This window comes from Ursus arctos, unplaced genomic scaffold (assembly GCF_023065955.2).
Source record: "Ursus arctos isolate Adak ecotype North America unplaced genomic scaffold, UrsArc2.0 scaffold_48, whole genome shotgun sequence".
Lineage (NCBI taxonomy): Eukaryota > Metazoa > Chordata > Mammalia > Carnivora > Ursidae > Ursus > Ursus arctos.
In genome coordinates, this window is record NW_026623065.1 from 61525 (window position 1) to 80811 (window position 19287).

General features: G+C 55.9%; 1 long non-coding RNA gene across 1 annotated transcript; it reads left to right on the forward strand.

Moving 5' to 3' along the window:
• Positions 1–173: 173 nt before the first annotated feature.
• On the forward strand, positions 174–14483 carry LOC130542710 (uncharacterized). Its single transcript, XR_008957425.1, has 2 exons — positions 174–667; positions 8285–14483. It is a non-coding gene; the product is annotated as an uncharacterized LOC130542710 (long non-coding RNA).
• Positions 14484–19287: the final 4804 nt, after the last annotated feature.

Here is a 19287-nt window from a genome sequence, read left to right on the forward strand (position 1 = left end):
CGAAGACACGCGCGAGGACTCGGGCCAGGCCCCGGCCCACTGCGGGGCTCGACTGCGCGGGTTCCGGCCCTGGGGCTGGGCTGCAGGGCGGCGGGCTAGGGAGGCCCTGCAAAGGGGCCGCGTCCGGGCTGTGCGGGGCAGGGCAGCGGGTGGGAGGGCTTCCCCGAGGTCGGTCCAGCCCCGCCGGCCCAGAGTGCCGCCAGTGGGACCTCCGGGACCTCAGCTCGGCGGGCCGCGCTTCCCGGCCTCCGCCGAGGCTTCCCTGGACCCGGCCACCACATGCGCGCTCAGTCCCTTGCCGTCCTGAATTCCCGGCGCGACTGTCTGGCGCGGTCTCGGAAGCGGAGCCCCGTGGCGTGCAGGGCATGCGCGGGCCGCGGGGCGCATGCCCGGTCCTCCCAGCGGGGGGGCAAAGATCGGTGCAGGGACTCGGCCCGGCGCGCGCCTTGGCGGTGAAGCCCGGCTCAGCCGGTCGCCGCGCACGCGCGGCCCGCGCCGACGGACGCAGCACGGCCCCGAGGGTGCAAGCCCGCGCCACCGCTGCCGCCGCCGGGCCGGGACGGCTGTGCGCCCGCGGCGTGAGGCGTGGGAGGGAGGGCCGCCCGTCGGTTCGCGGCGCCGCCTCGCAGTGGTCTGCCCTCGCCTCCCGGCGCCCCGCGCTGTCCGAGTGAGTGTGGGGCTGGGGAGGGGGCCGGGACGCGGGCGGGCGGGCCGGCTCCTGGAGCTGGGGGTTGGCGGGGCCTAGCGGGGCCAACGAGCCAGTCCGCAGGGCGGATGTGGCGGAGACGGGCCCCTCCCGCGCGTGGCTCGGGAGGCCGAGGATGTGGGGAGGCCGGAGAAGTGGGGAGGACGAGGGAGGGGCCCGGGGAGGACGGCGCTGTGGGGAGAACCGGGGCGCGGGCCGGTCGGGAGATGTGGGGCGGACTGGCGGTCTCCGGGAGGACGGGGATGTGGGGAGGCCGGCGTGGGGACACGAGAGGCCAGGGAAGGGGGACGAGGGGGCGGGTTCTGGGAGAACGGGGATGGGTGGAGGACGGACTTGTGGGGAGGTCGGCGGGCTCCGGCAGGCCAGGGGACGAGGGGAGGCTGAGGGCTCGGGTAAACGGGGAGGTTTGGGGGACATGAGAAGGCCTGGGGGGCTTCGTGAAAGATGGGGAGGTTGGTGGATTCGGGGGTCTCGGAGAGACGGAGGGGCTGGAGGCCGGAGCGTACAGGGAGGTTGGGAGCTTGGGGAGGCCAGCTGGCTTTCTTGGGAGCCAGCGGATTGCCTCAAAAACAAAAGCGGGGAGAGAGGAAGGAGGAGGAGGAGGGAAATCCATAGACGGGGCGTCTTCCAGTAGGATGGTCCACAGCATTACTGAACAACAGAAGCTTAACCAGAGAAACACAAGATCTGGACCGGGACACTGGCTGCTGGGGTCTGCCAAGCCCTTCCCCTGTGCTGGCGGGTGCGGGGTGGTCCCCACACAGAGCCCGGCCCAGGAGGACATGCCCACTTTAGAGCCAAGGAGGCTGAGGCTCAGTAAGGGCTGGCACCTCACTCAAGGCCACAAAACTAGAAAGCAGCCACGGCCAGGCCGGTTAGCAGGCTCCATCAGTGCCGACACCCACACTCTCCTCGCTGGAGCCCCGGGAATTTAAGGGGACTGGCACGTGACACGGGGTCCCGGCGCCCAGAACCCCCCAGCCTCGAAAACACCCGGAGGACTGCAGCAGGATGGTGCAGACGCGCAACAGCACCCCGCGTGCGTGGAGCCCAGAGCACGAGCCCCAGGGACAGGAGTGCCCACCCTCTCCCTGTGGCCAGGGCACGTGGCCCTCCCTGCAGGGCCCTTTGGAAGCCCCTCTCCGCCAGTCCCCACAGGGGTCACAAGGATCTGACATTCTACAGCAAATGGCCAAGGCCTAACCTTGCTGACTTCTTCAAAGTAGTCGAGGTGGCAGCCCATGAGGAAGGACGTCGGTGCCATGATGAAGTCTAGCATCTGGCGCGACAAGACGGGCACGAACGTGTGCTGCCACTGCAGGGGGTACAGGTAGGCCAGGAAGCACTCAGCGACCAGCGGTAGCAGCGCCCAGCTGGAGGAGAAGAACACCATCCGCTGCTCCATGAGGAGGCACGTTAGGATCTGGGGGAGATCAACGACACCGTGTACACACCTCTGACCACGCGCCATGCACTGAACATGCGTGTGAATGCGCCACCAAAACCACGTGGAGCCTAGGTCTCACCCAGTTTCCCTGCTGTTTGCCAAAACGAAAGCCCCTTTAACCCCCAAAAGCACTGCTTGTAAATGGTGTGCACAGTCCTGAATGTCTGCTTGAAGCCAAAAAGCAACTATTCCCAGTGTGTTGTGGAACATTCGGAACATTCTGGAATGTTCTGGAACACACGTGCCCTGGAATCACCCTCCAGACGATGACAGCTTAGATGCCCCACCAAGCCAACCAGCACGGACGCCCCAGGTCCGGAGGGACGCTTACCTGCCGCACTTTCTCGGGCCTGAAGCACAGCAAGGGCAGGTGAAGGTCCAAGTCGATGACCGGGCTCTCAGGGTCCACGCGGGAGGGAAACACGATCTGTAGTGGCTTCATGTTAAATATCTGTGACGACCAAGTTCCGTAATTAGTTCAGAGAGCCGCTCCCAGCAGAGGCCGAAATGCACTGAGACTCTCCGTTCTGGCACCGAGGGTGTCTGACCTAGGATACGTGTTTGAAGACTCACGCTATCCCCGTATATGTCACAGAACCAAACAGTCCAGAGACACACAGAATTGCTGAGCAAGGCTCAGACGTGAATCAAGTACTGAATGTCTTTTTCGGCCAAACTTCCCTAAACTCTTTACTTCATTAGCAGACTGCCCATCGGCAAAGATAAACTGACACCTGGACATCTGTCCCGATCAGCACAGGTTCTAAGTCAAACACGATCGGGTTACTCTCAGAACACTTACTGCATATTACAAATTCTCTTAGTATTTTCAACGTAATTGTCAAAGCTCTTTAAAGACGTGCACTTTAAGAAATCGCTGAGAAAGACTTTATTTTTCTCAATGATGGTATCTCAAAATTACACTTTGATTCAAATTCAGTATCTGCAGAATGCCCCTTCTGTGTAAAAGGACGCGGTAGATGGAGGGGGACGGTAGGGGCCCCTCCACCGAGAAGCCTTCCAGCTCATTGGCAAGTTCGTTCCTGACCGTGGGTGTCAGCCTTTTGGGGGGCACCCAGGAGCGTCCCTGGAGCCCTGGGGACCAGCAGAACGGAGTGACCCAAGTGTGAGGAGCACCGGGCCACAAGCACAGAGAAGATTCGAATCTGAGCACAGAGAAGCTCCCGCCAGGAAAAGTGTGGAAGGGGACACACGGAGAGATGCGGAGCACTGGCTGGAGAACAAATGTTCGCCTTCCACACGTGCTCACACCTGCATCACCACGGCTCTGCGTGAACGCTTGTGCAAAGAACCTGAGGGCAGGAGAAGCCTTCTTTCTGCAAGGGCTCCCCGACGGCACCGTCTTGTCACCCACTGGCCCACAGAAGCAAGACACGTCAGAATCAAGGCGGACGCGCTGTGTGGACAGTAACATCCTTTTTATTTAAAACAAAACACGGTAGAGCAGAGTTACATGCTCCCAGCGGTGATGAACTATGAATCATTGTAAAGTTTATATGAAAAATTCCCCTCAATATTTCAAAAAATAAACATATCGACCAGCTTCCCAACTACAGGTAGAAACTAATACAAACACCAGTCATTCTACCAGGGACGCTGTTGGGCCCCCGGGATGCCAGCAACCTCACGTGCGTGAGACCCACACCCTCTGAGCTGGGCTCTGCTGTCCACCCCACCTCTCAGGTGAAGAGACTGAGGAGGGAGAGAGATTTCGGGGAAACACTTTCCAAAGTTCAGCTTTGACTGTAGCCCCACGCAGACAATAGGATCCACGCACAAAGCAACACAGGAAGTGAGTCCGGTAGAGTGAGACGGAAAAGGCGCATTTCACGTGCACACCCAGCGACTTGGCCGTGCTCTGAAAGCACGTAAAATCAGACCCGCTGGTGGGCAGAGAAGCGGCAGAGCGGGCCCAGGGACGCGGGGTGTCTGCTGCTCTCGGGCCGGTGGTCCAGGCGCCGTCCGCGAAAGGGCACCGAGCCAGGCCTGGTGCAGGCTGGGCGCCACCGCCCCTGACGCAGACAGGAGATGCCCCACCCGGCGCCCACACGCTTGATTCACAGGAACCACAGCTCCTGACCACTAGCTACACAGCATCTCCATCAATGTTTGCTTGTAGTGGGTTCTGGAATTCCATGCTGAATTGGCTCCGGGGTTAGAGAAGAACCTTGGCCTTGGGTTTTTCCAAAACAAGGAACAGCCACAGTGGTTCAACACTCCCAAAGATGGGTCAGGGCCACGTATCAATGAGGACCCCAGAGCTGGTGAGGCCGCACGAGGGGGATCACAGCGGCTAGTCTGAGCCAGACTCGGCTCATTCGGACAAATGCGCAAGAACCAAGACGCAGGCCCTGCTCTGTGAACAGGACAGGCTAACGCCGAAACACGACCCATCCGTTCATTCATTCACTCGACAGCTGTGGGAGCAGCAGGCATGGTAACAGCGTCGCAAACGCAGCTTGGAGGCCGATGGAGAAGATGGACATTGAACAAAACACACACGTGTGCGGGCCCTAACTGCAGACCATGCTGGGCTCTGCAGGAAGGGAGCAGGGCACAGAGAGACGGGTGGGAGGTCACACAGAGGCCATCCCGAAGAACCTGACTTCCAGGAACAGCATATGCAAGGGCCTGGGGGCAGCACCTGCGAGGGACTGAGGGAAATCCAGTGTGGCTGGACAACAGTCAGCAAGGGAGTGAGGACATGAGACAGAGCAGGACACTGATACAGGGGCTAGGGATGCAGGACTGCGGCAGCTACGCAGCGAGAAGCCATTGTGGGCTTTTACGCACAAGAGGAGAGTCCAATGAATAGATGTTAACAGTCCCTGCAGCCACTATGCAAAGGATGAACTGAATGAAGGGTCAAGAATGGACGTGGCCAGACCAATGGCTCCCCAAGTCACGCAGGTGGGACCCAGTGGCCCTGCGTGGGGTGGTGGCCGTGGCCAACTAGAGGCAAACGCCGGGAGCTGGCCGGTCAGGGATGAGCCATGGATGGAATGCAGGGGTGAAGAGGAGAGGCATCAAGAACGACCCCCAGGAAACTTTCTCACGGGGGTGGTAAAAGTCGGAGAACCAAATGTGAGCTCATCCAAGACTCCGAGGTACAGAAGATGGGTATGGGCGCGGTTCGTGCATTACTCATGCTCAAAGGCGGAACATAGTACATACGGTTAACCCTCAAACTGCCCTGAACTCAGCTTTGTTCACTGCTTAGCCGGTCCTCAGGGAACACTTGTTGAGTGATTAGAGCAAGAACAGAAACTTTGATGACTTCACTGAACCATAAAAAAATACCAATTATCCACATAATAAAGATGAGAGCCTTGCACAAAACAAGAACCCAATAAACGTCCCTACAAAGGTTTCTGGGAGCGGAACCAAGGTCCTGGGGCAACTTGCTCTGTCTCTGGGCCTGGAATGCATCTGGCAGGGTTCCCTCCCCCATCCCACACACTGTAGTGTGATATTAAAAATATACATTTTAAGTTCATGATCACATGTCTCCTGCGAAATAAAATTAATTTTTCAACTGTGAATAATAATCAATACGTAGAGAACCGAGATCTCTATGTCTAAGCTTCCAGAAAGGACTGAGTGAAGCAGAGTCGACATCTATGACCTTCTTCCAGACACTAATCTGGCAGGTGCTTGTTTGAGAACGAGGAAATGCCCGGTGGTTGCGTCAGTCTGGAAGATGCCAGGCCAGACAGGTGTCATCACAGCTCAGCCGTCTTGGCCCATTACTCGGCAAAGGGGGAACGTGGGCTGCCTTTCTGCAACTGTCCTTAGCCCGAAACCCTCAAGTGGTGAAAGAGCCAACAACATCTCAGGACGAGCGTGCCAGGGAACCCAGACCCACGGAAACGCTTGGCCACTTATTCAACAACACGGTGGCACTGGGAAAAACCAAAAAATAGGAAGCCAGGTACTTTTCATTAATCACCCCGGACAGGAGAAAACATGAATCAGTTTAATACAATACCCAATATTCCAGACAAATAAACCAAATGAGCCGGTGTGTTAAGCACTAAGGGGGCCCATCACCAGCTCCACACCACGTATCACGGGCCGCCCGGCAAACGCATCTCTAGAAACAGCGTAATTAGATGATTCTGTAAGGAACCTGAGAAGCGTAATTTAAACACCCTGGAACGTAAGAAACAGTTTAAAACATTAAACCCATCGTCGACATAGGACTTTTACTATTCATAAAGAAAAGACAAAATTCCAGATTTAATGACCAAATGAAGCGGTCCAGGCGGCGGGCTAGGTGTCAAAGACAGTTTTGCAGCAAAATCTTTTATGTGATTGTCAACTTCAAAATCTTTACAGAGCTTCAGATGAGTCAATAAACTAAAATAAAAAAAATCAAATCACAAAATAAGTATGAGTATCCAATTGTCATCTTAGCATTTCTTTTTTTATAATAATTTTTTATTATGTTAGTCACCATACAGTATATCCTTAGTTTTTGATGTAAAGTTCCATGATTCATTACTTGCGTGTAACACCCAGTGCTCCATGCAATACGTGCCCTCCTTACTACCCGTCACAATGGAATATTACTCAGCCATCAGAAAGAACGATTACACAACATTGCAGTGACATGAAGGGGACTGGAGGACATCTTAGCATTTCTAATCAGCGCTGACCTGTCTGCCAGTGCCGGCAGCCCCAGGGCCTTCCAGGCTGGGGGCGGGGGAGGTGGCGGGAGGACACTGATGACAACCCTAGGCCTCAGACAGCAAGGTGAGGCTGCCCAGGGTCAGGACCTGCCTGCAGGGGGGCACAGGAGAGGTGGAGCGTGGGGGGATGGGGGCTGGTCATGTTCTGTTTCTTGCTGTGAGTGCTGGTTACACAGCTGGAATTCATGCAATTTTCTGTCTGGGTCATACTTCAGCAGCGAGTAAACATCTCAAAGGAAAGTGCTTGGCCACGTTTGTTTCCCAAATGCATTCTGACTTTTGAAGTACGGTTGGCCCTTGAACAATGTGAGGGGTTAAAGGTGCTCTCCCCCACGCAGTTGAAAACCTGCATAGAACTTCTCAACCCCCAAAAAACTTAATTGCTGATAGCCCGCTGCTGACCTAAAGCCTTACCGACGACACGAACGATCGATTAACAGGTATTCTGCATGTAATATGCATTATATCCTGTATTCTTAGAATAAAGTAAGCTAGAAAAGAGGAAATGTTTTTAAGAAAATCCTGAGGAAGAGAAAATACATATATAGGACTGTACTGTATTTGTTGAAAAAAATCCAGGTGTACGTGGACGCGCACAGTTCAAACCGCGTTGTTCAAGGCACAGCGGCAAGTGACTGAAACGCATGACGGACCAGCAGGTGCCTGGGGGCAGGCGGCTGGGAAGCCACCACAGGGTGTAAGGGAACTTTGGGGCGTGGTGAAAATGTTCTCTGTCTTAATGGCAGTGGTGGTGACATGGTGTCTACATTAGGCAAAATTCAGCCAACTGCCCTGGAAACCCCACCTCTGTGCCCTGGGGCGGTCCCCGGCCTCACTCGCCACAGCAGGGCCACAGCAGGGCCCACGCGTGTCCCGCAAGCCAAGCGCTTACGCTGTTACTTTAAGTAACAAATCATAAGTCCGCCTGGGGTCAGTCAGGGCGCCTAGGTGGCGCAGTCGGTTAAGCATCTGACTCTTGATTGGAGCTCAGGTCGCGATCTTAGGGTCATGAGATCAAGCCCGTGTCAGGCTCTGCACTCAGCATGGATCCTGCTTGGGATTCTCTCTCTCTCTCCCTCTGTCCCTCCTCCCTGCTCTCTCTCTAAAAATAATAAATGAATAAATCTTTAAAAATAATAATAGCTCTTCCTGAAGTTAGTGTCAGGAAATGGAGATAATTCAATATTCTTCCATATTTTAATTATTGTCAAAGAATAGTATCGAGTTAAAAAAAAAAAAAACAGACTCTCCATAATCTAATTCCCCAAATACAACTAAGCATTCTCTCCCAATTTCTGTCCACACAGAGGCCTAGTTTACACGCCACCATTATAGCAGAAAAACAGATTTTAAAAATCTATAAATCTGTATTTATAAACTGCCTTTTGCATTTCTGTCATCTGTTTTTCTGTTTTCTAGTTCGGGTCATTTAGCAACGACCATCAGGAGACAGAAAACTCGAGGAGCAGGGAAACTGAACACGTTTTTCGAGTTAAATGTTCCTTTGCATTAACGTCTAGCAGGATGGTATTTGTTGCCAGTCACACGTGAATGATCACGCGTACAAAGGCCGAGAAAGTGAAGCAGGTGCTGTCCTCCCCGCAGGCCCGAACCCGTTCCGTTCGAGAAAGGGTGGCAACACCACCCCCAATTCACAGAAGAGGAAACGAGATGGGTGCACAAGCCACCTACCCTCAGGTGCTGAAGATTACCAGTTAATTAACGAAAAGGGACCCTGTCCTAATTTATCATCCTATCACTGCCCACGCCCGGGCAGACATGCCCTACTGAGCACGCAGTCCCGGAGGGAGACCCGGCGAGCGCTCTGTTCTGTGTCGGGGGCAATAAAACGCGGGCTAGACCCAAACTATGGGCAAACACCAGCCACATTTTGAAAACTAAAACATTAAGGCGCTGGAACTTGAGCTCCGAAGGTGGTGAGTTTGGTCAGGAAGGATTCCTGCTCATCCCTCTGACCACAGTGTGAGAACCAAAATGATGGTCTTTCCAGAAGTCTGCGACTTGCCAGGGGTGGAGGGTGGGTATTACAGCATTAAGGCAAACCTCCGTTGGCCGCCTCTGTCGTTAACCAAACCACTGAGAATTCCAAGACTAGAACTTGGTGAGAACGAAAACCAGGCGGCCAGGGCGCGTGTGGCCGGGGGATGGACCGTGTCCACACGCCACAATCATCCCCCGACGACAGGCGGCAAGTGCGCCCGACGCGATTCTCTCTAGAGTTTTCAAAACTTCTCTACGTCCTCAGGCTTTCTACTCAATATCATCAGCATTAAGGCACTTCAAGATTCCACCCCAAGAAAAGATAATTCGTTAACTGTCATGAACTTAACAGGACTGACAGCAGCGGCAGCCTGATTTTCTCAGATAACAGGAGAAGAGCTATTTCTGATGGACGTCTTTTTTAAAAAACCAAACAACATAAAATCCTCCATACTAATTTTACTTCCCACAGTTTGGTTTCATCTTCCCTTGTCTGGCAGACCTTCCCCACAGGCTACCGCCTCGGGAAGCCTCTGGGCCTTCACGGGAGCTCCCGTCACCAAACCAGAGCCCTCCCACCACCGCCAGCGCCAGGCGTGGCCTCGCAGACACGCGGGCACCGCACAGGCTCACCAGGACAGGCAGTCCTTGAGGGCGTTGTAGTAGGGGAGCTTGGAGACCACGCACACCGCGAACGGTCCGAAGCAGCCAGCCACGCCCCGGTCGGCCAGGATGGCTCCCAGTGCGCCTTGCCGTTGTAGAAACACGACTCGTCCTGGAGAGAAAGCAAGAGGCCCGTGTCACCCTCCGATCCAGCTGGTCCCAGCTTCTATCCTCAGCAGTGTGGGCCTCTGCAGACAGAAGCGAGAGGGCAGGGGCCCAGACAGCATCCTGCTCCCCCGCCACCCGGCTGGCGCCCCCTCCGGTGTCACCGCAAGTCCCAGTCAGCGTGGATGCCCCCCCTGTGTCACTGGGAGTCCCAGTCCTCGCAGATGCCCCCCTCCCCCAGTGTGTGATGTGCTGAGGTGGCAGAGACAATGACACGTCCCGACCCCAGATGGGAACACAGTGAGAACACAGTAAGACACAGAAGGGGCCATGGGCTCTGCTTACACAGGAAAAAACCTCCAGCACTGGGCCATATGTGTGTGTGTCGGTGGGGGAGAGGGGGGGTTCTCAGCTGGAGAAAAGTACCGGCACCGAGATTCCAGAAGGCACAGACCACTGCAGAGCTTACGAGTGGCGCATCACTGAGGGCCACAGTCTGGCCCCCGTGGAGGGTTGTTTGGGGTTTTTCAGTAGGGACGGCGGACCGTGATAACAGCTCCACCTGGGGATGGTGTGAACGCGAGGGTCTTGCAAGACAGGGGGAGAGCCCGGCAAGCAGTGGGCACGCCATTCGTCTACCCACCAACCTTGAACCAAGGCCCTCAAGTCAGTGTGCTGGGCCCCCAGGCAAGTCCCCTCACCTCCCTGTGCGACTGCCTGCTCCCTCAGCGGTAAAATGGGGATGATGCTGAGAGTTCCCAGCCCCGTTCGCTGTGGATTAAATGAACGACTGTGCAGGAGGGTCGTCGGCACCGGGCTGAGCACACGGGCAGCTGGCATATGAGGACCACAGTGCCGTCTGCACTCCGGGCGGGGCTGCGCGTGCAGTCCACGGAAAGACAGGAGCGCAGGACAGGGCGTGGCTGGTCACTGGGCACGAGGGGAGGTGGGGAGGCCAGCATGTAGGGCCCAGAGTCACCCCGAAACCACGCAGGCACTGAGAGGATGGGCGAGGGGTCACGCACACCCCAGCAGCCAGGTGTAGTGGGGGAGTCACAGGCAAAGCAGAGGCTGTGACCTTTTTAAAATGTATTTAAGGATAAGAGAAATAACATGTACTTCTCATAGCGATCACTTCACAGACAGGCTCCCAAGCACCTTCCTGAATAATCCAGCCTCCCATCCTGTCTCTGCCGGAAGCGCTGGCCAGGGAGGGGCAGGAACTCGGCCCCCGGCTCGTCTCCCACCCCTACCTAACCCAGGCAAGCTGGCAGGCCGCCAACGCCGCAGGCCCAGCAGCCCGCACACACGGCCATGAGGGGTGGCCTCCCCGCGCTGCCCACTGCCCACCCTAGTCCAGGGGTCCAGGGGACGCCTAGTCCAGACACGGAGGTCGCGCACTCAGACATCAGCAGAATGCTGGACTCCCACAGGTTTCCGAGGCACATCCACAGGCGTGAAGGGACAGAGCCCATCGAGTTGAGCCTTATGCCGTGACACTTAGGGATAATTCTCCCAGCACACCTGGCCCAGCCTCTGACGGCAGAGTGGGGAGGAACAACCGGGCAGCCACCGCCCCCTCGGTGTGGGATTCCTGGACTTCCCCAGGGTAAAGCACTGCTGCTTCTGGAAACCCTCTGGACACAGGCCGTGGGTCACCCCGCCTCTTCAGGTGCACGGCGGCCCCTGCGACCTCCAGGGGCCGGCTGGCTCGCACTCGTGGCCCTGCCGGGCGGGGGAGGGCCAAGTCATGCTCTGGAGGCCCAAAGCCGTCACCCCGCATACAAGAACACAAATGTCCCTCCACGGACATGTGGGAAACAAGCTGTGGCTCACATACACTGGGCGGTAGGACTCGGCCATAAGGACAGAGGCGCTGCTGCCCCAACGTGGATGAACTCTGACCCCATCCACTGAGTGCACGAAGCCAGACACAGAAGCCACATGCAGCCTGAGTCCACTGACACCAGGTGTCCGAAGCAGGCAAACCCATGTGGGCAGAACGGGGGCCGGGGGCCGGGGGCGGGACTTCCGGGGTGATGAACGTCTTTTGCAACCAGACGCGGCAGGGGCTGCCCGCCAGCGGGAGTGTACTTAGTGCCACTGACCCACACACGCTAACATGATTACAGTCGTGGTGATTGCGGGAAGCGTGTTTCAGCAAAAATAAACACCAGCAGATTTCAGAGGGAATTCACGGCAGTCACGTACGTGCGGGGGTCGGGAGTACTGGGCAACCACGGCATACTTCTGTTCCCACAGACATCGGTCAGCACCAGGAAGTGCACACAGTCCTCCTTCGGTTCGGAGGCCACGTACACGCCCCCTGCGGGTAGAGAAAGGAGAGGAAATCTCGGCACGGCCCCGTGGCATCCACCTCCGAGGCTGGGCTCTCCGTGAGCCCACTTTGCGGCCTACAGAACCTGTCCTCGCCCTGCCAGCTGTGGCACTTGGGGGGTCGGGCCGCCAGCCAGCCGTGGCCCCCTCCGTCCCTCCGTGGGTGCCCATTTCTCAGCCACCCTCTGTGCTCTGCAGAATTTAGCGAAGGAACATAAGAACAACCGCAGACAAACCCTCTGGGGTGTGCCTGGGGGAGGCGACCATTTCTGAGCATGGCAGGTGCAGGGGTTGTCCTAGCTGTCCCCAGGTTGTAATCCCTGAGACCGGGAGACAGCAGCCATTCCCGATGGAACCTCCCAGACAGGGAATGACGGACGGGAAGTCCCTAGTCTGAGTCTTCTACACCAGCCACTCAGCGTTTCTCAAAGACCAGTGGAAAACATGAGGGCCACCCACTGCCGGGAACAGGCCAGGTGGGGAAAGCATGTGAGCCCGGGCTACAGGCCCCGGGGTCCCCAGAAAACAGGGGCCAGAGAGCCCGGCGGAAGTGCACTCTGGGGGGAGATGCTGCAGGCTAACTGGACTCATCCTGACCCACCGGCCGGACCTCTGGAAGACGGGCCTGTCAATCAGAAGTGAAAATCCTTGGAAAGCACCTCTACCAACCGTGCTGGCGATCCCGACAGCCCTTCGTCTGGGATTCGCTCTCCAAAACATGGGGGCTGCACTATTGGGCTGCACGTCCTTCAGCTCCCAAACCCCCAAGATTAAGAGAACTGAGACCTGCAGTTTGGCCTCGGGGCTGCCAGGGGTAACCAGCCCCCCGTCTGTCACCCTTTCTTGACTTGGTTTCTAGAAAGCACCATGGGGGAGTTGGGAAAGCAGGGCGGGGGATACCTGGGAAGCAGAGCTGAGGCAGGCCAAGCAGGTCCACACCGTTGGGGACACTAATGTCTTCAGGAGGGAGGCCCTTCCAGGGCTCCGTTTTGGGCTTGTCCCTCTTCTTTCTGAAGGAGCGCCTTCTGGTCTTGCTCAGAGTCGCGGAGGGGGCGCCAGCCATCTGACTGTCATCCTTACTGACGAAAGGAGGCACAAAAACCGACAGGACCTCCAGATCGAGAGAAGAGGGGCTGCTGACCCCCTGCTTCAGGGACACCTAAAGGGAGTAATACGAGTAAGCCAACAGCGCTTACCCTTGCTCCGCTGTGCGCCTTCTGTCCAAGCACCCACTGTCGCTCTGTTCCCCTTCGACCCGCCAGAGTGCCGGTTCCGCACCCACGTGTGTGTGTGGCCTCACCCACCAGTGGCCCAGGACAGGAAGGACGGCAAAGAAGCTGCTTTTAGGGACCCATCAGGCCATGCGTTCAGGCAAGTCACCCACAGCACAGGGTCTGGCTCTCCGGCTGCCCCTGGGCACACAGCCCGGCAGTTGCCAGCCCAGGACTGACAGGCAGACCTCAGTTCACATCCAGCTCTGCTTGGACTGCAGCAGCGAACGCCGCATCCCTGAGCTTCCCTCTCAAGGGGGCAAGGTCGCAGGTCAAAGGCTCAACCCCAGCCCCCACACCAGAGGCCCCAGTGCCCTCCCAGGTTGGGGGGGCCGCATACTGTCCAGCCCAGTACAGATGGGGTGCCGGCGTCATGCCCCATGCCAGTGGTCCTGTTGCCACTGACCTGGGGACACGGACCGAGGGGTGAGAAGAAGGACTGCCGGCCTCAGAGAGAAGAGACACACCCTTCCTCCAGCAACCAAACGGTCACCCCAGGTCTACACAACAGGGTCATTCAGCCTGAACACTTTCGAACTTTAACTTGGTACCCGATTTTTACAAAACCTTTTGTCTTTTCAGTCTTCCCCCAGATAATATGAAGAGCACGGGCTCTGCCTCCGACCTCCGTTCTGTCTAGCTACGATGCCTGAGACGGGCCACTCCGCAGAGGCAGTTGCCGGGCTGCTCCCCGAGCTCCCAGAAGAGGTCAACAGGCCGTGACAGAGAAACGGGCAGGTCAGCTCCAAGCTAGTGGAGAAACAGAAGTCAAGGGCAGGATTCGCTGGGTGGCAAGCATGTGGGAAGGTGGGAGGACGCCGGGGTGGGGTGGGCTGCGCGGAATCAAAGATCTCTGAGGGACTCAGAGAGGGCATCAGGAAGGACATCGTTGTCACCAGGAGAAATGGAATTGTCACCGGCAGGGAAGGGACAGCCAGCATCACCGTTTCAGTAAGAATCGTGGAGCCAAAGGGGAACTCTTACCCTTGAGAGGATTCATACAAGGAACTCCCATCAGTAAATACACTCTCTAAACTCAAAAAGCTTATTTTTATTCTGTATAATTTAAATTCAGGCAATAATTTCTTTATATTTGGAAAAAAGTTTAGTACCAGTGGGAACAAAGACCAAACATGGGAAATCCATAGTACTGGATAACGTTTACATCTTTGTGTATCAGGCATGAAAGGAAACCACGTCTTGAGTTCTATAAAACCTTTCTAAAACTTTCCTTATCACCATCCAGCAGTTCGGACCTACTTAACTATGAAAGTATGCACGTCCGCTCCTTCCTCACGTCAAACATCACATCGGTGAGCACTGGGCACAGGTGGTCACAGCGTGGAGCCGGCCCCTTGCCTGCAAACCCCCCTCTGCTCTTCCCCTCTGCCCTGACGCTCCTGGGTAGGGCCCCGGCAGACCCCTCCTTCCAGGCTGTGACCCCCCCAGGGCTGACTCCTTGCCCCTCCTCAAGTGCCCCGCCTGGCTGGCAGTCTCCACACTCACATGGTGTCCTCACCTAGGGACGGCGCCCAGAGTCCCACTGCCAGCTCAGACCTCTTGCCAGTCCCAGACCGCACCTAGCTGCCTCCAGACATAAGGCGGGTCCCTTAAACTCACAGCTTCAAAAATTAAGCTCCTGCTGATTTCCCTAAAACCCAAGCTTCCGCCCATATGCTTGCCTGTGATAAAGACAGTGACCCTCGGGTCTTCGGAGCCACCAACCGCAGAAAAGTCTCTGAAAGCAGCCCCAGTGCCAGCCCAGCTGCGCACCTGCAGACCAAGCAGCCACCCACCCCGGGACTTAGAGCAGCTACAGACTCCACAAACTAATCCTTCAAGGGTTCTGCCATGAGAATGGCATCGCCTCCTCCCGCCCGGCCCAGGGCGCCCGACCCGCACTGTCCACTCTCACAAAGGGGGGGCACCTGGGTGGCTCAGTCGGTGAAGCGTCTGCCTTCGGCTCAGGTCATGATCTCAGGGTCCTGGGATGGAGCCCCAGGTCCGGCTCCCTGCTCAGCGGGGAGCCTGCTTCTCCCTCTCCCTCTGTGCCTCTCCCCTCCCCGCTGTGTTCACTCTCTCTCAAATAAATAAATAAATAAATAAATAAATAAATAAATAAAAATCTTAAAAAACAGAACACATGTGACCTCATCACCTGCCCCAACGGGCGGTGGCTCCTGCCACTGGCACCAGCTTTTTACCCCTGCAGACCCTTCGATGGATCCAAGCCAGCCTCACACACCATCCCTGTCCCTCCACCAGCATGAAAATGGAATCTGTTTCCATACATTACCGTTATTACCACGTATTCCATGTATGTGGCACACGTGTGCTACGTCACAGGGCAGGACGACGACCTGCATCGTACGCCTGAGCAGCAGGCCAGCCTGCTTCCAAAGCCAGGGTGCCCCCAAAGCCGTGCCCCGCTGAACCTCTCGGTCTCCAGACACAAGCGCCCATGGTCCAACGCTGTGCTTTTTCCCTGCTCTCCACTCCGCTGGACTCGTGCTCACCCCCTCCCCGCTCCTCCTCTTCACCAGGGATGCCCCCTCCACCCCCACTGGAGGGAGACTTTCCTCACCTGCAGCCAGGACAAGGCGCCTCTTCTAGACCATCAAGCCCCTGGCTCCTCACCTTCTTCCACCACCTCCACCTCCCCTCCTCACCTCCTACAGCACCTCCTTCCATCACCTTCACCTCTCGTCCTCACCTCCTACAGCACCTCCTTCCATCACCTCCACCTCACCTCCTCACCTCCTACAGCACCTCCTTCCATCACCTCCACCTGCCCTCCTCACCACCTACAGCACCTCCTTCCACCTCCCCTGAACCTCCTCCCTCCTCACCTCCTACAGGACCTCGTTCCACCACCTCCACCTCCCCTCCTCACCTCCTTCAGCACCTCCTTCCACCTCCCCTTCACCTCCTCCCTCCTCACCTCCTACAGCACCTCCTTCCATCACCTCCACCTCCCCTCCTCACCTCCTACAGCACCTCCTTCCATCACCTCCACCTCCCCTCCTCACCTCCGACAGCACCTCCTTCCATCACCTCCACCTCCCCTCCTCACCTCCTACAGCACCTCCTTCCACCTCCCCTGCACCTCCTCCCTCCTCACCTCCTAGAGCACCTCCTTCCGCCTCCCCCTGCCCTGGCTCAGCACCTAGAGCACTGATGCCTTCCACGTTGTACTCTATCACCTTCAGAGCTGTTGGTGGGCTGGGCCGGGGACTGTGTGGTCTCTCTGTGTCCCCACATTCAGCCAGCCGACGGCTCTCAGCGGAGGTTGCTCATCCATTCACATCCTCGCGCTCCGCGACCTCTTAGAGCGCAGCAGTCCGGATGCTGAAGGGAATGCGGTCATCATGCTAACGGCAGGAGACTACCTCTCGCCCCGCCATTTATCTAGTCCCTTAAAGTAAGATGGCCTAAATTCAGCCAACTTGGCATTTGGCCATACATCACACATCTGTTTTTCCACCGAACGTATGTCCTTGCGTCTTTTCTGGTTGGATAAGCAATGCAGTCTCATGTTAAAAGCTAACGACAATACAGGAAGAATAAAATACATAAGAATAGAAAGGAAAGGCCTTCCCCCTAATTCCACGAAAGGGTGGGTAATACTATGCACAGCGGAGATTACAGCCTTCCCGTTTCTTATGTGCGTATATATCAATATGATTTGTCCCCCTACATACAATCATCTCCTTTTACTGGTTCCACTAGCTTTTTTCTCCACTTCAGCATATGGGGTGGCTGATTCCCTGTCACAGCTGTATGGTGCCACACGGGGACGACGCAGTAACAGCCCTACCGAGGGACAGCTGGCATGCTCTCTTCTTCGTCACACGCACAACCTGAGCAAAGGCAGCGGTGAACAGTGTCTGCCATACATACGTGCACGTGTCCGACTGGGTCATCAGAGTAAGTTCCTGAACGCACAGTCCTGGATCCCAGAGCATTGCAACGGCCCCTCCCCTACGGGCGAGACAAGGTCTGTTCTCACAGCCTGGGGACAGTCACTCCTGCTCTTCTCTCGCCCACACTGATTTACTAACCCCTCCCCGGGAACAACCATTTCAGTCCAAAAAACCAGAGCTAATTAAAAAGTGAGACACACACACCCTAACTGATAGCATCACAGATTTATTTCTTATTCTTTTTTTTTAAGATTTCATTTATTCATTTGAAAGAGAGAGAGACAGCCCGTGAGAGAGGGAACACAGGCAGGGGGAGTGGGAGAGGAAGAAGCAGGCTCCCAGCGGAGGAGCCTGATGTGGGGCTCGATCCCAGAACGCCGGGATCACGCCCTGAGCCGAAGGCACACGCTTAATGACTGAGCCACCCAGGCGCCCCCACAGATTTATTTCTGTTAGATTATAGAGCGGCACTGATCTTCACACAGGATGGGCCATAATCTGTGAAATAAAACAGAAAACAGATTTGTTTAGCGCTCTAGAACTTGCTGTCCACCACCGTTAATAGCCACGTGGCTATTGAAATTGAAATTAAAATTCAATGAAGTGTAAAATCCAGTTCCTCAGTGGCACTAGCCATGCCTCAAGCACCTGGTAGCCATGTGTGGCTAGTGGCCGACACACGGATGGCACAGATGAAGAACACTGGCGTCATCACTCAGAAAGTTCTGGTGGACAGTGCTGCTCTAGAAGCCGAAAGCCTGGACGCTCTCCACCAAGAACCGCTACAATGTTGCCTTCACACCAAGAATTACGCCAGTGACCTACTCGAGGCACGGAGCTCTCGGCCCACTCGGAGGGTTAGTCGTAGATCCTTCCACACCCCACGCCTCGTCTCCACGGCAACCACGGAGTAGAGAGAGATGTACAAGCCAGAACCTCCCATGGGGTGGACGTATTCTCCAAGTCTTTGTCACTACCCTCACAAAACACCACCCATCTAAGAAATGAAATGGAAAGTTAGGACTCCTTACTACCCTACCAGTAAGTGGAATGTTTCTCATACCTCCAGGCTTGTTTTCATCTGTCACCGAGCAGGAATGCGTCAACGACAGAGAAATGGTGATTTTCAGAGTTATAAAAAAAGCCTCAGACGTTAGAAATAGAACTGCTATAACAGCAGAGTGGCCAAGTGAAGTCACATGTTTAGGTAACTGTAACGTCAACATCGGCCTTAAAGGAGGCTCAGCCCAGGAAGTTGGATCCGTCCCGAAAGGCTGCCTTTTTCCTACTCCAAATATTTGCGCTCCACCTCTTGCTGAACCCCTAACAGAATCAGCGTGTAGGATAAAAAGGGTAATAGCTAAAATGCAGAGTAGCAAACTGCCACTTGCCTGGGAAAGCCGTGGCCTGTTTGGGGCAGGAAAGCACCACCGTGCCATTCACCCTGCTCTCGAGACACGTCTCACCCTGGGGCAACCAACATGCATGCCGAAATCACCCAAGAAGCAACTGAAACCAGGTCATTTCCTATCAGAAGAAAAAGGAGGCAATGCCATTGGCAAATTAGAGGCAGGGAGATAACTCAGTCGATGAGGGTCAGAGGAGACAGAGGTCAAAGGGGATGCAGACATCACTGGGATTTGGGGAGTAAGAAAGGAGGAGGGAAATGCAGAAACCATCGAAGTTGGCTCTGTATGAAGTTAAGGGAGACAGGTCGCCTGGGTGGCTCAGTCAGTTAAGCATCTGCCTTCTGCTCAGGTCATGATCCCGGGGTCCTGGGTCCCTGCTCAGCGGGGAGTCTGCTTCTCCTTCTCCCTCTGCCCCAGCCCCTCTCCTGCTCTATCTCTCTCTCCCTCACTCAATAAATCTTAAAAAAAAAAAAAAAAAAAGCTAAGGAGACTACCAAGACATTAAGAGACATTTATCCAGTTAATTTGAGCAATATCTAGCTTCTCCTGATGACCTCAACCCTTTCCGCTGCACCCCTAAATACTCGGGTGCCTTCCTGTGCCTCTCACTGCTGTTGTCCAGAATGAGATGAGGACTTGCCCAGGTAACTGGGCGGTAGAGCCGGAATCTCGGAGTACTCTGGGCATCACCACTAACCAGAGAAAAATCCACA